Source organism: Anomaloglossus baeobatrachus, chromosome 5 (assembly GCF_048569485.1).
Source record: "Anomaloglossus baeobatrachus isolate aAnoBae1 chromosome 5, aAnoBae1.hap1, whole genome shotgun sequence".
Classification (NCBI taxonomy): domain Eukaryota; kingdom Metazoa; phylum Chordata; class Amphibia; order Anura; family Aromobatidae; genus Anomaloglossus; species Anomaloglossus baeobatrachus.
The window spans coordinates 5,643,017-5,661,493 of NC_134357.1; positions in this window are offsets into that span (position 1 = coordinate 5,643,017).

Below are 18,477 nucleotides of genomic sequence, written 5' to 3' on the forward strand. Positions count from 1 at the left end.
GCGCTGCGCGTAGAGGGTGTGTGTGTGTGCGCGCTGCGCGTAGAGGGTGTGTGTGTGCGCGCTGCGCGTAGAGGGTGTGTGTGTGTGTGTGTGTGTGTGTGTGCGCACGCTGCGCGTAGAGGGTATGTGTGTGTGCTGCGCGTAGAGGGTGTGTGTGTGCGCTGCGCGTAGAGGGTGTGTGTGTGTGTGTGCGCTGCGCGTAGAGGGTGTGTGTGTGTGTGTGTGTGTGTTGCGCGTAGAGGGTGTGTGTGTGTGTGCTGCGCGTAGAGGGTGTGTGTGTGTGTGTGTGTGTGCTGCGCGTAGAGGGTGTGTGTGTGCGCTGCGCGTAGAGGGTGTGTGTGTGCGCTGCGCGTAGAGGGTGTGTGTGTGTGCGCTGCGCGTAGAGGGTGTGTGTGTGCGCTGCGCGTAGAGGGTGTGTGTGTGCTGCGCGTAGAGGGTGTGTGTGTGTGTGCTGCGCGTAGAGGGTGTGTGTGTGCGCTGCGCGTAGAGGGTGTGTGTGTGTGCGCTGCGCGTAGAGGGTGTGTGTGTGCGCTGCGCGTAGAGGGTGTGTGTGTGTGTGCGCTGCGCGTAGAGGGTGTGTGTGCTGCGCGTAGAGGGTGTGTGTGTGTGTGCGCCCTGCGCGTAGAGGGTGTGTGTGCGCTGCGCGTAGAGGGAGTGTGTGCTCTGCGTGTAGAGGGAGTTTATTGTGTATAAGGTGCATGTTGTGTATAGGGTGTGTGCTGTTGGTGGATAAAACATTTACCAGTATCCTCCTCACATTGACACAGTCACCCCCCAATAGAAACAAGAGAGCGCTATCTGCAGATCCCCGCACTCCACAACTGTGTGTCATCTACAGCTCCCCCCCTCCACAACTGTGCGTCATCTACAGCTCCCACCTCCACAACTGTGCGTCATCTACAGCTCCCACCTCCACAACTGTGCGTCATCTAAAGATCTCCCCCTCCACAACTGTGCGTCATCTACAGACCCCCCCCTCCGCAACTGTATGTCATCTACAGATCCCCCCCACAACTGTGCGTCATCTACAGATCCCCCCACAACTGTGCGTCATCTACAGATCCCCCCCCTTCACAACTGTGCGACATCTACAGCCCCCCCTTCACAACTGTACGTCATCTACAAATCACCCCTCCTCCACAACTGTACATCATCTACAGATTCCCCCCCCTTCCACAACTTATTCATGTACAGAGCCACCCGCCCTCCACAACTGTGGGTCTACACATCCCCCCACAGCTGTGAGTCATCCACGGATACCCCCACAGTGGTGGTGTGTCTTCCTTGGATCCCCATCCCATGGCAGTGGTGAGTGTTCTGCGGGACACCCTTTCACGGCGGCGGTGAGTCTTCCACAGGACACTCTTCCACGGCTGTGGCGAAACCCTTCCACGGTGGTGGCAAGTCTTCCGCGGGACACCCTTCCTTGGTGGCGGCGAGTCTTCCGCGGGACACCCTCCCTCGATGGTGGCGAGTCTCCCGCGAGACACCCTTCCACGGTGGTGGCGAGTCTTTCACGGGACACCCTTCCACGGTGGTGGCGAGTCTTTCACGGGACACCCTTCCACAGTGGTGGCGAGTCTTTCACGGGACACCCTTCCACGGTGGTGGCGAGTCTTTCACGGGACACCCTTCCACGGTGGTGGCGGGTCTTCCACGGAACACCCTTCCACGGTGGTGACAGGTCTTCCGCGGGACACCCTTCCACGATGGTGGTGAGTCTTCCGCGGGACACCCTTCCTTGGCGGCGGCGAGTCTTCCTTGGATCCTTCAGTAACAAGCCATAGTAACTGGATCAGTATATCGTACATTAACCGGATATCATAGTATCATAGTTTCATAGTTTTTAAGGTTGAAGGGAGACTCTAAGTCCATCTAGTTCACCCTGTAGCCTAACATGTTGATCCAGAGGAAGGGAAAAAACCCCAATGTGGCAAATAAGCTCCAATGGGGAAAACATTTCCTTCCTATATGGATAATGTTTCCAGTCAGTGACAGCAATCAGCCCTGGTTCTCTAGTATGTAATATGTTGTGGCTGTGACAGATCTTTTGGGAAGCAGCAGAGGAGCGTGACGTTTACTCGCCATGGTGGAAGTTGCCGGTGACCCCATGATGTGATAAATGGAGCGAGCGGCGATCCCTTTTCCGTGTTCTGGTTCTATAAATGACGCTGTGTACTATGGACGGGGCTGCGCCGTGCAGTAAATCATCGCTCCATATCATCTGTGAGGCAAATCCCGGGATATGAAGATGAATTATGACTTCCAGTCATAATCGCTCATCACTCCCTGGCAGTGCCCCCCTCCCTTCTTGTTCTCAATGTCCAGCATCTGTGAAGGTGTTACACCTCCATGGCCATCTCCTGTGATATGGAGATGAGATGATGTGGGAACAATGGACACAGGATGACTCCCTGCCGTGACCCTGTGGTAGGGGCTGCTATCTAGTTAGCAAGCTTGGAAGTATCCAGACAGGACGACTCCAGTACAAAATGGTTCATATCTCGCAAGCCATATTTCCGATAAATATGGCAACCATAAAAATGGTGTCTCCGCATGCGGACGATGCTGGCACACCCTTTTTATGGGAGCAGGACCTGGGGAAATACCCCAGGCGTGATATCAGCCAATGGGGAACTAGTAGACAAGTCACGAGTCCTCTCATTCTGTAGCTAAATTCATAGCTGTCACAATGAGAGCGTTGGCGTCCGCCTACGACGCTCCCAGGCCAAGTTATGGCCATATTCCATGTTGTGGATTTTGTCCATAACTCCAGCCAGGGGTGGAGCAGTGCTCCCTCTGAGGTCACTAAGGTAGGAGGGGACCTGGATTTGCCCAGGTTGATAACCCTACTTCGGCCATTTTCCAGTGTTCTTTCGCTGGGGGTCACGTGCAGGAAACATCTGTGGGAGTTCCTAGAAACCTGGTCTACAGCGCCCCCCTGTGGCCAGACGCACAAGGTAACTGATTGAATTGCATACCTGTTTGTAAACCATGCTTTATCTGTAACTGTACTCTGACATATGTATATTCTGTAGATTCCCTATTGTATATATTGTAGTTTCTAGTGTGCTTTAGGCTGATTAAATTATATAATTAATCTTGGGCTGTTCTGTTATCTCGATCTTGAATCCCACGTCTGTGTGTTCGGCTAATAGTTACCGTGAAGCGGTTGGTGGCAGCGAGTTGTGCCAAGGATTATTGTGGGGAGGCCAGTGAGATCCGGGGAGGTTTTATATATTCCGCCCGCGGAGGTCGGGGGAATATATACCCTACTCTCACTGGGGACATGTTGATCCAGAGGAAGGGAAAAAACCCCAATGTGGCAAATAAGCTCCAATGGGGAAAACATTTCCTTCCTATATGGATAATGTTTCCAGTCAGTGACAGCAATCAGCCCTGGTTCTCTAGTATGTAATATGTTGTGGCTGTGACAGATCTTTTGGGAAGCAGCAGAGGAGCGTGACGTTTACTCGCCATGGTGGAAGTTGCCAAGTTGCCGGTGACCCCATGATGTGATAAATGGAGCGAGCGGCGATCCCTTTTCCGTGTTCTGGTTCTATAAATGACGCTGTGTACTATGGACGGGGCTGCGCCGTGCAGTAAATCATCGCTCCATATCATCTATATAGAATTCCTAATTGTCTGTATTGACATATTTGACGGAATGTGATTTAAGTGCTCATTCATTTTGCCGGTGATTTATGGCTTTGTGATATACTATTGACTTCTACATTAAGCACAAACCTATTTATTTTAGATTCACTGCCTCTCAGAGCGAAGGCTAAGATGGGATTTGTGGGCTGTAACTGCCCATGAAATCGCCTCATACTTTATAAACTCCACTCCCGGGGCCGACGGTTTATTGTGATGGTGAAAGTGTAATCAACGTTCTGCGGTGCACGCTGCCAGGAGAGGTCACGTCTGCCGCCGCGGCCCTAGAAGACAAGGACCGATCCACTGCGGGAGCCGGACTGCAGACTGTTCTCCAAATTAAGGGAGGCACCATTGTAGAGCCCTCAATAGAAGATAATGAAAAGTACCCGTCATGAAGACATTGATTGTAATCTCCATATCTGATTTGTGAGGGTTGCAGAGCTGGATGCCGTGTAGACCCCGAACTACCTATAAAACTTGCCCATAAAGTCCTTTGTTTCTTCCTATCGCCCTGGTACAGCCGGGGTACTGTGATATCACAAGAGTCATGTAAGGGCTGCTTCACTGTGCCCGGGTACGGCTTTTTGGGAGTCCTAATTGTAGAAGTGAGAGAAAGTAACAAACGGATATAAAAGACCTGGAGGAGGATCACGGGGCCCCCAGAAAGAAATGGGTAGTAGTGTGGTCACTGATATAGGCTGGGATAGTCTAGAAAGTGGTGGTATCCTAATGACAGGAGGAGCCAGGTAGTCTAGAGGTGAAGGAAAGGAAGTAATAGGGGCAGTGATATGAATGACATTAGGTATTATCGAGTGAGAGTAGTGTGGGGGAGATTTAGGTGCGTTTTGAGTATTTGAGAAGGATTTGGAGAGTTTCTGCTCTCAAAAAAATGTTGAACATACTCCACATACACTGAGTTATCGGAGCAGAAACTCCACTAAATCCTCCTCATAATCTCAAAACGTTCAAGAGGATTTTGCCAGTTTTAACGTGAAGCACATTATGGATTTTTACATGATTAGAACCACTATCTGTACATGAATACAGAGCCAGAACCACTGTCAGTACAGGAAAACATCACCAAGCTTAGTACAGTGATGAATTTAAGGTCCAGGTCAGCCCCATATACACTTGTATCAAGTGAACCTGCAACTCCCAGTATGTCCAGACTGCCGAGACCCACCAACCGGTTCCCCCTCCCCACCGCGCAATAAATGAGACCACACATGGAATATCTTTCTTTTGTACTTTATTGAAGGTATCCACGTAACACCATTCAATGTTGATATAAAAGGGGGTTGCTTGTTATTTTGGCCACAGCTTTAACCACAGGCACAAATCCGCCTTAAAACCTGAGGGAGGAGGCCCGATGCCTACGGCCGTCCGTGGCAGGTTGGCTCTCACCAAATCCCTCTTCCACCGGCTGTGACTTTGAAATTGAACCATAACCTTTTTCCGTAGGCACAAAACCGCCTTAAACCTGAGGGAGGAGGCCCGATGCCTACGGCCGTCCGTGGCAGGTAGGTTCTCCAAATCCCTCTTCCACCAGCTTTGACTTCCGAACTTGTAACAGAACCTTCTTAAGGGAGGGAGGGCGGGCGATGCTCACCCTGAGGGCAGATGTGGTAAGAGGAAGGAGGGACTCCGGCAGCTGTTTATATGCCCTGGAGGAGGTCCCAGCAGGGAAGGGGGGTCAGCGGGGGGCATTGCACAATGGGAAGGAGGGAGAGGTGACCATGGGGGACGTAGCGAGGGGCTCAGCAGTCAGGGGCAGCGGCATCGGCCGCAGTGCCCTGCAGACTGCCGAGACCCACCAACCGGTTCCCCCTCCCCACCGCGCAATAAATGAGACCACACATGGAATATCTTTCTTTTGTACTTTATTGAAGGTATCCACGTAACACCATTCAATGTTGATATAAAAGGGGGTTGCTTGTTATTTTGGCCACAGCTTTAACCACAGGCACAAATCCGCCTTAAAACCTGAGGGAGGAGGCCCGATGCCTACGGCCGTCCGTGGCAGCTTGGCTCTCACCAAATCCCTCTTCCACCGGCCACGGAGTGGCGAAGGCCCAAGCCTGAGCTGCGACCCCCACACAGGGCCCTTATGGCCCGCTCAACCCCGTCCTTACTGTCTGACAGGAAATTGTCTAGGCCTATATCATTAAGGCTAAAACCATCCTCTAGCACCAAACGGCTGACCTCTGATTCCAGCATCTCGTGTCCAGGCACTATCCCTCTTCCTGACGCTATAAATTTGGCGATCTGCATATTAACGTGTTGCCTTGACCTTTCCACAGCTGCTATGTTCCTTGCCCCTGTACAACTCAATCTCGGTAATATACTGGACCGTACCCCCACTACGTTGCTAAAGAAGCTGCTGAACTTATCTAGGAAAGAAGCTGCTGAACTTATCTAGGACCACTTGCATGACCGCAAGCAGATCCTGGATCCTCACATTTACCAGGTCATTTCCACCCGTGAATGACCAGCACCAGTAGGCCAGTGGCTACTCTGGATATGCTCACTACCACGGGCAGGACCTGGGCCCAGGCCAGGCCCCGAACTCTTCTCCAGTGAAACTTGAGGTCACAAACTCCCAGCACGCTTCCACCCGGTCTCGACTCAGTCCGCCGTGCTGCCCAGAATATGTGTGAGTGACCTAGGATCCAGATGCTAGGTCTCGACAGATCTAAAAGAAAAACGGTTACTTCTCTTGTATGCAAAACATTTTCCATCATCGTGTCAGTAAACATCATTGTATTAATGTTTCTTTAGGTTTGAAGGTGCTTAGATAAATAAATATATGTATATCATTTCGGTTAACAATTTATTTTTTTTTTTTTTTTGTGTGTAATATATAAACGTGCCAAACAGTGGACAACTGGTGGCAGGGAACTACAGGACTGCAAGGATAGGTATGAAGCTGGCCCTTGCTGCCTTGGTTGTCGTGTCGATGCGGAAGGAGTGCATGCCATAATCTCCTGGTTGTAGGTCCAGGTAGGAAATAGACATTTTGAGCAATGCCGAAAGTTGTGTCGCCATGAGCGGGATCACTCTGCGTGCTCCAAGAAGAATTTGTTGGGAACCCAAGACTCTAAGTGTCGCTGCAAGGTAAGGATGGGACATAGGATACCTGAAAACGGGAAAATAGGGAACCAAACTCCTCTACCGAGCTGATCTGTTTTGGAGCGCCTTATGCGAACCCGTACTCCACCATTGCAAACTATAACATTGTCGCGTAACAGACCACCGGTGCGACCTAGGGACCTGCTAACTAATTCGCTGACCATCAAAGCTCCGAAGAATGCTAGCGAGAAGGCGGCCGAGAACAAGAGGACCTCGCTGTCATTGGTGCAAACGTCACCTAGCTGGTTTATTATGCCGGAAAGGATGGCGAATGAATTGGCCTTCCTGTTCTCCGTGCACCAGCGCTTCCAGCCTTTAACGGCCTGTTTGAACAGAAAGGCCTTGGTGACATCGGTCCATCCACGAACCTGAAAGTGAGAGGCTATTCCTGCAACCCGCAACTACGCTACTGTGCCCGGCAAGCCACTGGTATGTAGATGCGTTATGTCTCGAGCAACGGAATTGCTAAGAAAAACCGCGGACACCTGGCTAGGCAGCGGTTGAACTATATTGAAATCATTCGTCCCCAGCCTTACCATACAAATGCCACGTTGATGGGATGCCTTAACCAGCGGAATCAACTGTCCACAGGGACCGTCCAGAGGGACTGTGGACACTTTTGGCCATTGTTGTCAGATTCTGGGTGCAATGCTCGAAACTTCTGAAAATCAAATGCAATAAGGCATCAGCGATAGTATTATCAATCCCCGGTATGTGGATGGCCCTGACCCAGATATTATGTTCAAGGCACTTAAGAACTAAGTATCGTAGCAAGCTGATCACCGGTGGTGAGGAAGATGCGAGGTGGTTAACGGCGTGGACGACACTTATGTAGTCAGTCCTGAAGCGGGTCCGATTGTTCGCCAACTTTTCTGCCCAAAGACTTGTAGCTACTATTATAGGGAACAGCTCGAGTAAAGTTTTTTTGTTTTTTTTTTTTTGTCCACCCAGACAGGTGCCATGTGTTGGGCCAGCGATTAGCGCACCAATTGGGACTAAGGTAAAGGCCGAATCCGGTGGACCCGGCAGCATCCGAAAATAGATATATCAGCGCTGGAAACTTCTTGTTCCTGGAAACATGAACGCCCATTGTAAGTAGCTATGACTATGAAGGACCTCCATACACCGAGCTCCTCACGTAGAGCGCTGGTGATGCAAATCCTTTGATGGGAGGCAGTTATGCTCCTAGTGGCCAGGCAGAGCCTCAGGGAAAAGCCCCTTCCCATGGGCATGACTCTAAAGGCGAAGGCGAGCAAGCCTAATAGAGATTGCATTTGCGCCAGGGTTACCTTACGAACCGCGCAGAATCCGTCAATGAGCGATGTGGTTTTTTCAACCTTTTCGAGTGGTAGCCGAAACATCATGATAATTGAGTCTATTTCGATTCTCAAATGAAAAGGCAGGTCACAGGGCCAACTGTTTTTTCGGCCAACAGCGGAAACCAAACTTGACCGCTATGACCTGGACAGATTTTAACGCGGTTGAGCATGCTTTAGAGTTGGTGTGGGAAAACGAACAAGAAATCATCCAAATAATGGGTGACCAATTTATTCTTTGCCACGTACTTAACCACCCATTCCAGGAAAGAGCTGAAGATCTCGAAGTGTGAGCAGGATATGGAGCAACCCATGATAATTCACATGTGGTAACAGAATTTTTTGTTGAAATAGCGCCCTAGCAGGTGGGACAATCGGGGTGCACTAGTAGCGGGTGAAAAGCAGATGCTATGTCCGATTTTGCCATTAGTGCTCCTTACCCTGCTTTTTGCACCAGTGCGACCGCTTTGTCAAAAATGCGTAGGAAACTGCTGAGTCCTCTGTGGGGATGCCGTCATTGACTGACCGCCCAGCCGGGAAGGACAAGTAGTGTATGAGGCGAAATTCACCCTTTTCTTTCTTAGGCACTATCCCTAGGGGTGAAACGCGAGGGTTTAAGAATGGTAAATCTATAAATGGGCCTGCTAGTCGGCCTAACACCACTTCCTTCAGTAGTTTGTTCGCCAGGACCTGTGGGAGGTCCCGGGCCGATTTGAGGTTGGGGGCGAAGGTTAGTTCTGAGGAGAACATAAAGGGGGATAAAGAAACCGTGGTTGAAACCGTCCCTAATAGCGTTGGCCGCAGCCTTATTGGGGTAACGTTCTAGCAATGGCTCCACCACGTGCACGTTCACTGGAGTCTTTGGGACTTGGTGGTGCATTTTTAGTGTGATGCCAGTCTGGTTGCTTATCGCATTTGGAGGAGGTGTGATTGCCTCCGCACGATGAGCATTCGCGCTTGTATTTGTGGAGTCCTTGAAACCTGCGATGGCCTTCATTGAAAAGCCAACAGCGACCTGGTCTACGGACATTTGCAGCTCCAGGTGTAGCGTGGTGAGAGGAAAAGTTTGGTGGGCCTGGAAACGACTGGTGGGACTTTTGCGCCATCATAAGCCACGAATCGGTGGCCTTAACTTCCCAACGGTTGGAATGCCAAGCAGCTTCTAAATTCTTCGTCGTACTTCCACCACGTAGAACCCCAATGGGTTTTATAGGAGTTGAAAATGGTATTGCAGTATTTTGCGAATTGACTCTTTTCTTTGTTGACTGTTTTTTGGTCCACTGATATTAGGGAACAGATATCGACGTATTCGTTTGCGCAAATTTTTTATTTATTTATTTATTTTAACTGTATCTGGTGTTAGGTGAGTTCCCAGCTGTGATACACAGCAGTAGAACACGTCCCTGTGTAAGTCGGGCGCTGCTGCGTTACATCCTGATGTTGTACAAACGCGGGGTTAACCAGAGCTACTCCTGATGGTGTTAACAAGATCGCCCAATAAAAGTGGCGTACGTTTTGCGCCATTTTCCGAAACCCGTAGCGTTCTCATTTTGGGATCTATGGCGCAATGACTGCTTATTTTGCGTCTCGAGTTTACATTTTTTAATGGTACCATTTTGCGCAGATGCTACTTTTGATCGCCTGTTATTGGATGTTACGCAAAACACGCGGTGACCAAAAGCGTAATTTTGGGTGTTTGTGTTTTTTTTTTTTTTTTTTTGCTGCTACGAAATTTAACAATCAGATTAGGGACTCTAGATTGTGAGTTCCAATGGGGACAGCGTCGCCAATGCATACAAAGCGCCGTGGACAGCGCTACCCAAGTGAATAAAATTATTAGCATTATAGCATTATTATTCTTTAATTGATTTTATATTTTGATAGATCAAGCTTTTCTGAACTTGGCGATACCAAATATGTGTATATATGTATACATATTTATTTATTTATTTTTTTTTTTTTTTTATTTTATTTATTTTTTTTTTATTTTATTATTTTATTTTATTTATTTATTTATTTATTTATTTTTTTTTTTTTTAAACTTGTCCCTTTAGGGGGATGTATGGATCAACAATTCGATCGCTCTGCACTATCTGCAGATCTCAGCTACACAGCTGAGACCTGCAGATACACTGCTTTACCCTCAATGCCGGAAGTATGCCGGCACTGAGAGCAAGTGACTCAAGGTAGCTACAGGCGTCATCACATGACCCTGTGCTACCATGGCAACCAACGAAAGTCATGTGATCACGCACGTGACTTTCGGTGGGGGCGGTGGTACGTGATAGTAATGCCCGCGCATATACATCTCGCTGCCAGACTTTGGCAGCGAGATGTAAGGGGTTACAAGTTGCAGGTGGAAGCGATTCCACCCGTAACTTGTAGTCACACATGTCAGCTGTTAAAAACAGCTGATATGTGCGCCGAACACCGCATTCTGTTGTTTTTCAGGATTCTGACGTCACTTCCGGTCCGGGACCCGAAACCGGAAGTGACGAGTTATCATGTGATCGCCGCATCACAGGAAGTGACGCGGCGAACATGGATAGCAGGATGTGACGCGACCTCCGTATGCCACAGGGAGTCACACGGGGCCGCGTCATCCCGGCGGGGGGAGGTGCGCGAGGTGCGCGAGGTGGCCATGGCGACCGGCGTGATGTTGGGGGGGATCAGGGGCTAGGGCCGGGAGCTAGGGCCGGGAGCAGGAGGTGAAAGCGGACCGGACCTTCTGGACCGGGCCGCCCTGCGCCTGGAATCAGACGCTGCAGTGGACGGGAGGGTCTGGAAGACCTGCGCCCACCGCTGCTGGGAACCGGCAGGAGGGAGCTGGTGCCCACAAGGGAGGCAAGCCATTCGGCTCCCTCCCGTCCGCTCCTTTCTCTTACCGCTGCTTCCAGGGGGTCCATCGGCGATGCTCACCCTGAGGGCAGATGTGGTAAGAGGAAGGAGGGACTCCGGCAGCTGTTTATATGCCCTGGAGGAGGTCCCAGCAGGGAAGGGGGGTCAGCGGGGGGCATTGCACAATGGGAAGGAGGGAGAGGTGACCATGGGGGACGTAGCGAGGGGCTCAGCAGTCAGGGGCAGCGGCATCGGCCGCAGTGCCCTGCATTACTAAGGAGATATTGGAAGGTATTTTGTCGGTTCGGTGACCTTGTGCTGTGTGGGTAATTTTCTTTCCTGCTGAACCACAGCCTGGTCAGTCCCTATCCAAATGCTGATGGTCTTTTACTGTTGCGTCTCTCTTGTTGCGTATAACATTTAGTTTCCAGACATTTTCAGACTGGGCTATACAGGAACCACCGCACTTGTTGTTCCTCATATTTGATCCGGCAGCCTCCTGTGGTGTGGGCAGTTTCCCTCTACACTGAGCCACAGTTGGGTTTGGTTGCTGTCCTGGTTCTGAACACTATTTTTTCAATACTTTTCTGCCAGCAAGTGTTTCCTCTGCTGTAATTCAGCCTTCCTTATCACCCGGCGAGTGTAACTATTTAAAGCTTCCCCGGGTTTCCATTTCCCGCTGGTGATATTTCTGTAGCAGATCCTGCTGGATCTACAGCCTGTCTGTCTTGTGCTTCTGGCAGATTATAACTTTTGCTTTACCTTATTTTACTCTGCACCTCCCCCTGGATACTTAAGGAGGTGCATGGAAGCCTTGATGGTCGCTTAGGAAGTGAAGGTCCAAGTGGTCATCTAGTTCAGGTTGCTGCAGTCTGCACAGGAGCCTACAGGGACTGCACAGCAGGGACCTCCTAGTCTGTACAAAAGCCTACAGGGACTGCACAGCAGGGACCTCCTAGTCTGTACAGGAGCCTTCAGGGACTGCACAGCAGGGACCTCCTAGTCTGTACAGGAGCCTTCAGGGACTGCACAGCAGGGACCTCCTAGTCTGTACAGGAGCCTTCAGGGACTGCACAGCAAGGACCTCCTTGTCTGTACAGGAGCCTTCAGGGGCTGCACAGCAAGGACCTTCTAGTCTGTACAGGAGCCTTCAGGGACTGCACAGCTGGGACCTCTTAGTCTGTACAAGAGTCTACAGGGACTGCACAGCTGGGACCTCCTAGTCTGTACAGGAGCCTACAGGGACTGCACAGCAGGGATCTCCTAGTCTGTACAGGAGCCTACAGGGACCTCCTAGTCTGTACAGGAGCCTTCAGGGACTGCACAGCAAGGACCTTCTAGTCTGTACAGGAGCCTTCAGGGACTGCACAGCAAGGACCTCCTAGTCTGTACAGGAGCCTTCAGGGACTGCACAGCAAGGACCTCCTAGTCTGTACAGGAGCCTTCAGGGACTGCACAGCTGGGACCTCCTAGTCTGTACAGGAGCCTACAGGGACTGCACAGCAGGGACCTCCTAGTCTGTACAGGAGCCTTCAGGGGCTGCACAGCAAGGACCTTCTAGTCTGTACAGGAGCCTTCAGGGGCTGCACAGCAAGGACCTTCTAGTCTGTACAGGAGCCTTCAGGGACTGCACAGCTGGGACCTCTTAGTCTGTACAAGAGTCTACAGGGACTGCACAGCTGGGACCTCCTAGTCTGTACAGGAGCCTACAGGGACTGCACAGCAGGGATCTCCTAGTCTGTACAGGAGCCTACAGGGACCTCCTAGTCTGTACAGGAGCCTTCAGGGACTGCACAGCAAGGACCTTCTAGTCTGTACAGGAGCCTTCAGGGACTGCACATCTGGGACCTCCTAGTCTGTACAGGAGCCTTCAGGGACTGCACAGCTGAGGCCTCCTAGTCTGTACAGGAGCCTACAGGGACTGCACAGCAAGGACCTTCTAGTCTGTACAGGAGCCTTCAGGGACTGCACAGCTGAGGCCTCCTAGTCTGTACAGGAGCCTTCAGGGACTGCACAGCTGGGACCTCCTAGTCTGTACAGGAGCCTTCAGGGACTGCACAGCAAGGACCTTCTAGTCTGTACAGGAGCCTTCAGGGACTGCACAGCAAGGACCTTCTAGTCTGTACAGGAGCCTTCAGGGGCTGCACAGCAAGGACCTTCTAGTCTGTACAGGAGCCTTCAGGGACTGCACAGCTGGGACCTCTTAGTCTGTACAAGAGTTTACAGGGACTGCACAGCTGGGACCTCTTAGTCTGTACAAGAGTTTACAGGGACTGCACAGCTGGGACCTCCTAGTCTGTACAGGAGCCGGGCGGGTCAGGTGTAGTAGTCTTTTGTATCACCTTGTTTGATGTTATTTACTACGTGTGCACTTAGTGTTTATAACACACTGTTGAGATGTAATCAGCATCACAATCAAACATTTACATCCAGGTACCTTTATAGAGAACATTTTCTTAGATTCGAGTCATTCCCATCTGTTTTCTGTTTTGTCTCCAACCCTTTTGTCATTGTACAGATGAGATTTCACTCTGAACTCATCCCTTCAGATTTCCCTCTTCTCTGTTTTCTGCAGGACTTCACAACATGGTGCCTGAAAAATAAAAGTATCCCCCGCGCTGAGGCCATGAATAAATAATTGATCTTCACTGTGCTACCTGTACAAAATATCCCCCCACATTGTCCCTCTGGAATGTCCCTCCACACTGAACTTTTCCATATTGTGTCCCCCCCCCCACACTGAACCTCTCTATATTGTCCCCCACAACAGTGAACCTCCATAAGGTCCCTCCCCACACTGATCATTTCCATAATGCCCCCACACGATGAATCTTTCCATAATGTCCCTCCACACTGAACTTTTCCATATTGTGTCCCCCCCCCACACTGAACCTCTCTATATTGTCCCCCACAACAGTGAACCTCCATAAGGTCCCTCCCCACACTGATCATTTCCATAATGCCCCCACACGATGAATCTTTCCATAATGTCCCCCCACACTGATCCTCTCCATAATGCCCCCTCACTGAACCTCTCCATAATATTCCCTCATACAACCCCTCTTCGTACTGTCCCCCACACCCTGCATTGCTCCACAATGCCCCCCCCCACAAACTGCACCATTTTATAATGTCCCCCACACACACTGCCCCTCTCCATAATGTCCATCTAACCCTGCCCCTCTCCAAAATGTCCCCCACACCCAGCCCCTCTTTGTTACGGCCCCCACACCCAGCCCTTCTTTGTTATGGACCCCACACCCAGCCCCTCTCTGTAATGCCCACCAAACCCAGCCCTTCTCTGTAATGTCCACCACGCACAGCCCCTCTCTGTAATGTCCACCACGCACAGCCCCTCTCTGTAATGTCCACCACGCACAGCCCCTCTCTGTAATGTCCACCACGCACAGCCCCTCTCTGTAATGTCCACCACGCACAGCCCCTCTCTGTAATGTCCACCACGCACAGCCCCTTTCTGTAATGTCCACCACGCACAGCCCCTCTGTAATGTCCACCACGCACAGCCCCTCTCTGTAATGTCCACCACGCACAGCCCCTTTCTGTAATGTCCACCACGCACAGCCTCTCTCTGTAATGTCCACCACGCACAGCCTCTCTCTGTAATGTCCACCACGCACAGCCTCTCTCTGTAATGTCCACCACGCACAGCCTCTCTCTGTAATGTCCACCACGCACAGCCTCTCTCTGTAATGTCCACCACGCACAGCCCCTCTCTGTAATGTCCACCACGCGCAGCCCCTCTTCGTAATGGCCACAACACCCAGCCCCTCTCTGTAATGTCCACCGCACACTGCCCCTCTCCGTAATGTCCTCCAGCACTGCACCTCACCAAAGTGTCCCACATTGACCCTCTGCATACTGTGCCCCTTTCACAATTTCCCTGTGCTTCATAGAATGTCCTTATAGCAACATTAATCTTCCCCTCTTTCCTCCTACAATAGTATAAATGTTTGGCTCCTGCTGGAGCGCTTATAGTTTCTGGCCTCATCCTCACCTCCTCTGCGCTGTGGAGTCGGCGATAGCAGCAGTGTGATGAGTTCACAGCACAATGACCTCATCACGCTGCTGCATGCAGGGCCGGGGTTTGATGCTAATCTGAAAGGCCCGAATACAGCAGAATATAGGAAGATGAGAACAGGAGCCTCCCGGTTCTCCGCAGGCTGCACATTATACTTTGGCGGGCCATATGTTGTGCAGGCCTGTGCTAGATGAATAGCGATTCACATGTGCACTGCAGGATTTATTTACAGATCCACTTTCAGTTTTGGCCAAGCCCAGAGTCAGGACGCCAATATATGGTGGTATTTCCGTATTACTTCTGCAAGACATGGTTAACGCTGCATTCGTGCAACGCAGTCCAAGTTTGCATATCAAAAAAAGTAACATCAGTGATACCAATCATGAAAAGAAGGCTCTAAAGAACCCTGTGAGAATGGAGAATGGTGGATAATGCTCGGCTCCACTCCATTTATGTAGCCGCTGTGGATAAGGGAGGTGGACTCGGCTATCTCCAGAAGTCCCATAGACAATGAGTCCCAGACTGCATTCAGATGGCGCTCTGGGGGGCCTTTAAGGGTGTTTTACACGCTGCGACATCGCTACCGATATATCGTCGGGGTCACGTCGTTAGTGACACACATCCGGCGCCGTTAGCGACATCGCAGCGTGTGACACCAAGGAGCAACGATCGCAAAAGCGTCAAAAATCGTTGATCATTGACACGTCGCTCCTTTTCATAATATTGCTGGTGGTGCATGCCGCTGGTTGTTTGTCGTTCCTGCGGCAGCAGACATCGCTATGTGTGACACCGCAGGAACGCCGAACATCTCCTTACCTGCGTCCACCAGCAAAGCGGAAGGAAGGAGGTGGGTGGGATGTTCCGGTCGCTCATCTCCGCCCCGCCGCTTCTATTGGCCGGCCGCTTAGTGACGTCGAACGCACCTCCCCCTTGAAGGAGGGATTGTTCGGCGGTCACAGCGACGTCGCTGAAAAAGGTATGTGCGTGTGACGCTGCCGTAGCGATAATGTTCGCTACGGCAGCGAGCACCAAATGTCGCACGAACGACGGGGCAGGTGCTATCGATAGCGATGTCGAAGTGTGTAAAGCACCCTTTATTCTCAGTATCTGTGTGTGTTTAGGGGGGTCTCAGCCGTCAGATCCCCAGTATACTTTATCCATGGGATAGGGGATACTATATCCTCTGATGGGTCAGCGTATACACCTTGCCAGGGTCTTGGCAGCTCCAATAACATCTTCAAGCTTTTGGAGTGACACAAGTCTCTGCCTGTATAGAAGACGCCATGGTCTCCTTGTCATTATGTCGTTCCTATTGGACGCACCCTTAGTGTTCAGTCATTGATCTAGTTTATATGCCATAGACATCACTTGTCAGAATAGCCCTCTTTACATTTTGGGAACGCTGGATGTACCGTTACATTCTGATTTGTGGATCCTGACCCCGTGAAAGCCGCTGTGCCCGCCGTCCTGGCATTCATGTGTAGTTACCAGTGTAGCGGAGGAGGTTCCCGATGGGCCCATCTTAGAGGGAAGTGATCTGTAATGATGGAGCGTTAGCGTCTAATTGCTTCGCCGTTTCTACTTCGATTTAGACGTGTACGGTTACATTGTTGTCATAACCCCAGAACAGATGGAAGAGATCAGATTCGTCTGCCCCCCTCCCTGGTGTGTTGTCCTGATGTATTTAACACCACATTTTTTCGTCTTTTGTGTTTAGCTGTGGATGTAAACAGCGGCCTCGCACAGATGTTGGAGTGGACTCCGGACGCTCGGCGCTGGCGATCTCCTCGGGAGTCGGCTGCCAGCATTATTGTACGTGCTTCATAGAATCTTTCCTGATTCTGTCTATGAAATCACGGAGCGGAGATAGAAATCGGGAGATGGAGGTGGAAGGAGAACAGATGGGGGTAGTAAAGAGGAGATTAGACGTGTGTGTCTCATACCGCTCGCTGTTACCCTCTGCGCTGTGTCCTTGGCTGACATCCAGCATGTGTGACAGCGTGCTGCACAGCGTCTTCTCTACCAGCACAGGACAAGCGCTTTAAAGTACACTGGAACCTCGGTTTACGAGTAACCCAATTAGCGAGTATTTCGCTATACGAGCAAAGCTTGCTGTAAATTTGTAACTCAGTTTACGAGCAAGCTTTGCCGTACGAGCAAATACTCACTGCATACACTTCCGGTTCCGTACTTTAACTTCCCTCTGACCCGCTCTTCCACTCTGCACAAACACAGGATTTGGTGATACAATGTTGCTGAGCTCGTCCCCTGTATTCGGTGGTACAATGTTGCTGCGCTCGTCCCCAGTATTCGGTGATACAATGTTGCTGCGCTCGTCCCCTGTATTTGGTGATACAATGTTGCTGCGCTCGTCCCCTGTATTTGGTGATACAATGTTGCTGCGCTCGTCCCCTGTATTTGGTGATACAATGTTGCTGCGCTCGTCCCCTGTATTTGGTGATACAATGTTGCTGCGCTCGTCCCCTGTATTTGGAGATACAATGTTGCTGCGCTCGTCCCCAGGTTCGGTGATACATTGTTGCTGCGCTCGTCCCCTGTATTTGGTGATACAATGTTGCTGCGCTCGTCCCCTGTATTCGGTGATACAATGTTGCTGCGCTCGTCTCCTGTATTTGGTGATACAATGTTGCTGCGCTCGTCTCCTGTATTTGGTGATACATTGTTGCTGAGCTCGTCCCCTGTATTTGGTGATACAATGTTGCTGCGCTCGTCCCCTGTATTCGGTGATACAATGTTGCTGCGCTCGTCCCCTGTATTTGGTGATACAATGTTGCTGCGCTCGTCCCCAGGTTTGGTGATACATTGTTGCTGTGCTCGTCCCCTGTATTCGGTGATACAATGTTGCTGCGCTCGTCCCCTGTATTTGGTGATACAATGTTGCTGTGCTCGTCCCCTGTATACGGTGATACAATGTTGCTGAGCTCGTCCCCTGTATTTGGTGATACATTGTTGCTGCGCTCGTCCCCTGTATTTGGTGATACAATGTTGCTGCGCTCGTCCCCAGGATTCGGTGATACAATGTTGCTGAGCTCGTCCCCTGTATTTGGTGATACATTGTTGCTATGCTCGTCCCCAGGTTTGGTGATACAATGTTGCTGCGCTCGTCCCCTGTATTTGGTGATACATTGTTGCTATGCTCGTCCCCAGGTTTGGTGATACAATGTTGCTGCGCTCGTCCCCTGTATTTGGTGATACATTGTTGCTATGCTCGTCCCCAGGTTTGGTGATACAATGTTGCTGCGCTCGTCCCCTGTATTTGGTGATACAATGTTGCTGAGCTCGTCCCCTGTATTTGGTGATACATTGTTGCTGCGCTCGTCCCCTGTATTTGGTGATACAATGTTGCTGTGCTCGTCCCCAGGTTTGGTGATACAATGTTGCTGCGCTCGTCCCCAGGATTCGGTGATACAATGTTGCTGTGCTCGCCCCCAGGTTCGGTAATACATTGTTGCTGTGCTCGTCCCCTGTATTCGGTGA